This window comes from Babylonia areolata, chromosome 21, assembly GCF_041734735.1.
Source record: "Babylonia areolata isolate BAREFJ2019XMU chromosome 21, ASM4173473v1, whole genome shotgun sequence".
NCBI classification, from domain to species: Eukaryota; Metazoa; Mollusca; class Gastropoda; order Neogastropoda; family Buccinidae; genus Babylonia; species Babylonia areolata.
Window position 1 is genome coordinate 14,705,845 of NC_134896.1, and position 5,000 is coordinate 14,710,844.

The window sequence follows — 5,000 nt, forward strand, 5'->3', positions numbered from 1 at the left end:
TAAGAGCTCCCCCTGCCCTTTGGTCATCCTCTTTCGCCTTCACAGCCGTTGGGAAAGGTTTCCTCCTCCGCCTGGTCCATCGTTGGGAGACTTCACATGCGGCAGGTAGTACTGGTTTACATGGTACCAGTAGCAAGGGCTAGTAGTGGTGAGTTTGGTTAGAGTGGAGAGTGTCTTGCCCAAGTTACACGCAACTCCACTCACTCGGACAAGAGAGCTGTAGGACCGTCGGCGTTGGGATGATCCCCAAAGTTCATCTAGTATCCAGCAGCACAAAGAGCAATTGATTGCAGTGTTGCCTCCTTGTTCAAGTCACAGTCTTTCACCTCACCTTACCTCACCTCACCTCAGGCCCATAACTACAAAGTAGTCGTTGGGGGAAGCCTGAGGACCGCAGACGCAACCTCCCTTCTCCATCTGTCTCTGTCGGCAGCCGCCGGTAGCAGCTCACGTGTGTGGAGTCCGGTCCATTGTTTGATGTTCTCATGCTAGTTCTTCCGCTGTCTTCCTCTTCTTCTCCCGCCCTCGATGGTGCCTTGCATGATTGTTTTGGACAAGCTGGGGTGTCGAGTGTTGTGTCCAAACCATATCAGCTTGCGTCTCTTCACAGTTGAAAGGAGAGGTTCCTGAGGTCCAGCAAGGTTCCCAATTCTGCTCCGCACATGTTCATCGGTCTTTCAACAAAAGACTAAGTGAAGAAACCATTGATCTTACAGCTCTCTCTTTGCTGTAAGCTTTTGTCAATCTCTGATGTGAGCTGAGCGTTGATGCGTGGTGGGGTGGGGAACAGGTAAACCACTGACGAAAACAGACCCGAAGTACTATGCAAGCAACAAAACACGTACACAGCCTGGTTCCTGTAAAGTGGTTTTTTGACTCACTTGTGTAAACAAAGTGAGTCTATGTTTTAACCCGGTGTTCGGTTGCCTGTGTGTGTGTGTGTGTGTGTGTGTGTGTGTGTGTGTGTGTGTGTGTATGTGCGTGTGTGTGTCCGTGGTAAACTTTAACATTGACATTTTCTCTGCAAATACTTTGTCAGTTGACACCAAATTAGGCATACAAATAGGAAAAATCCAGTTCTTTCCAGTCATCTTGTTTAAAACAGTATTGCACCTCTGGGATGGGCACAAAAAAATAAATAATGAAGCCTAATTATATGCAAACTGCATTTACTGTTATATTTATATTTTTTGTATTCTCTAAACTTGGCACTTTGATCTGATATTCTGACCCAACAACAAGAGCAGTCATTATTATCATTTTTTGTTCAAACAGGAACTTCTTTTGCTAAGCATGGAAGTTTTATTTATTTTGCAAACGTTTTGGTGCAGATAGTAATAAAAGGGAAATTACTCAGTAATTAATGCTAGGGGACTTAATTTGCTTTAAACTGATCTTTCTCATCTTAAACATTACATTTTGAAATTATACTCAATACATAAAAAGCTTGTGTGTTTTACTCTCAGTCACAAGTGAGTACGACACAATACAATACATCCAACACAATGGAACACAATACAATACATCCAACACAATGGAACACAATACAGCACAACACAATACATCCAACGCAATACAATACACCCAACACAATACAAAACATCCATACAGCACAACACAATACATCCAACGCAATACAATACACCCAACACAATACAAAACATCCAATACTAACGGAACACAATTCACTACATCCAACACAATACAATACATCCAATACAATCCAACACAATACAAGACATCCACCACAATACAATACAACACAATATAACACATTACAATACATCCAACAGAATATAATACAATACATGAAGCCACATTCGTCAAGACATTTTCATTTTTAGACACCATAAGTAAATAGAATCTGAAAAGACACGGATTTTGATAATACTTAGGTTCAATTAGTTTTTTTCTTCAGGTCATGTAGAACAGGACAACAAAACATGATAGGGATTTCATTTTCTTCAGATGTATTACATAAACGGCACAGAATATTAATAGAACTATTCTTTTTATTTTGAAGCGATGGCAAGCAATATCCGACACACCAAACCCGAATTTAGATAATGCTCTTCTAACATACCTGTTCATATTTATCAAAATATAAGGTTCTACATTATTTCAAGTCTTAAGCACACACACACACACACACACACACACACACACACACACACACACACACACACACACACACACACACACACACACACACACATAAACCGATCACTAGTCTGAACATGATCGTGTCAATCCTGCCACATACATTCAATAATCCTTGTTAGAAACATTTGAGAAATCCAGTAATACTTTCAACTCCCTAATTATGTCACACACATGCGTTACCATACAAAAACAAACATTTACGTACGCTAGTCACCCACAGCTTTTTACCATTGCTGTCTGAAGTCAAAAGTATTTTGTATGCTTTGTAAGGTAATCTATTGTTATCCATTCTAGTTAATTTTAACCAATAACGCATACATTTTACATACGAGTTAAAACAAAATTAGGTATCTTCCTAGTTCACCATAGACAAAGTCATTAGGTGTGCGATTATCAACATTTAAAAAAAAACCCATTTGATTGCAAAAAGATGTGGTTTTTTTTTCGAGAACACAACCATTTTCAAATGCCCATATTTCGGCTGCATACTGCAATATCAGTTGTACTTGGGAGTCAAATAGCTTTATAAATATATTGAGAGAGAAAGAAAGAGAGAGAGAGAGAGAGAGAGAGAGAGTATGTGTGTGTATGTGTGCGTGTGTGCATGTCAGTGTGCGTGCGTGTATGTGTGTGTGTATGTCGGGGTGGATGGGGTGGAGGTAATGTGCGTTCGATGTGTGTGTGTGTGTGTGTGTGTGTGTGTGTGTGTGTGTGTTTGTGTGCGTGCAGTGCAGTGCACGGACGATGTGCGTGTGCAGTAAATATCGTGGAGAAGAAGGAAAAGAAGGCGTGGCCACTGTCAGGACAAGCGAGCAACGCTCCTTTCATGTTTATTCATGACGGACATCACTGTCAAGACGTGCGTCATCCACACAACGAGACAGGTACCGTCTGACACCTGCGGCATTCAGGAAAGTGGGGAAGGGGGGAGAGGTAGGGGTGGGGGGGGGGGTCGGTGGCAGAGGGAGTGGGGAAAGTGGGGGTGGGGGTGGGGGTGGGGGGACAGACGGAGAGAGAACTCAGAACTCAGAACTCAGAAATATTTTACTGCAAGGCCACCGGCCTGTTTGCAAAGGAGGTACATACATACAATTGCGACACACAAAATACCGAAAATAAAGGGGGGAGGGGGGGGGGGAGGGACCAATGTCATGGACACAACATTTTATAACTGAAAAAGTAGACAAAGATTACTGGCTCGTGACATTTCCTTGAGTAACTTTAAGGTTTTTTGAAAAGTTATATAATCATGTCATAAAACAAAAACAGACAAGAGACGTATATGGAGACGCAAGACAAATGCTTGACATCGTGTACAATGTTCGATACAATAATATTTCAAATATGTGTGTGTGTGTGTGTGTGTGTGTGTGTGTGTGTGTGTGTGTGTGTAAGTGTGTGTGTGTGTGTGTGTGTGTGTGTGTGTGTGTGTGTGTGTGTGAGTGGGGGTGGGGGGTCTGGGGGGGGGGGAGTTAATACAGCGTGAGAGATTAGAAAGCAAGAAGAAATCTTTATTCATTTTACAAGGAATGTTCAGTTCAACCTGCAGCCTTTCTCCTCTACAAATCACATGCACATACAATAGAAGCACACACAGAACAGAACACGAAGACGCCAAGCAAGCTGACAAAAGATCACATGTGGAAGGGCACCTGAGAATAGTGGATATGCAAATGTACACACACACACACTTCTTCTTCTTCTTCTGCGTTCACTCGTATGCACACGAGTGGGCTTTTACGTGTATGACCGTTTTTACCCCGCCATGTAGGCAGCCATACTCCGTTTTCGGGGCTGTGCATGCTGGGTATGTTCTTGTTTCCATAACCCACCGAACGCTAACATGGATTACAGGATCTTTAACGTGCGTATTTGATCTTCTGCTTGCATATGCACTCGAAGGGGGTTCAGGCACTAGCAGGTCTGCACATATGTTGACCTGGGAGATCGTAAAAATCTCCACCCTTTACCCACCAGGCGCCGTCACCGTGATTCGAACCCGGGACCCTCAGATCGACGAAGACGCCAAGCAAGCTGACAAAAGATCACATGTGAAAGGGCACCTGAGAATAGTGGATATGCAAATTTACACACACAAAAAAAAGCATTTCAGAGAAATGAATTATGAATCCAAAAATACTGAACCACACACACACACACACACACACAAACACACACACACACACACACACACACACACACACACACACACACACACACACACACACACACACACACACACACAGAGATTTATTTATTCATTTTTTTTTGTAGCCAGCGTTTAGCTGAATCTGCTAATTGAAATAAAAGAAGAAAAATGTATCAAACCTCAAAAACAACGATTCCAACAACTACTACACTACTACTACTACTACTACTACTACTACTACTACTACTATCACTACTGCTACTGTCGCTGCTGCTGCAGCTGCTGATGATGATGATAATGATGTGATGATGATGAGCACAATCCTCGACGTGATATAAACTGCTGCCAAATAAGAGTTATGCCAGCACAGTCAGCATTCCAGGCAGCTAACTGCGTAGAATTGACACTGCGCAGGATTGTACACAGCTGTGTACGGGGTATTAATAATAGTAACAATGGATACTTATATAGCACACTATCCAGAAATCTGCTCTAGGTGCTTTACAAAAACGCTTTGTTAACATAAAACATTACATCTATGTTACATACACACACCAAAATATGACTACACACACACACACACACACACACACGCACACACACACACACACAGTGCGTACATACATTTTAACAATACATGTGTATCTAACAGCTACCCTAACACATACGCACACATAGGCAGGCACAA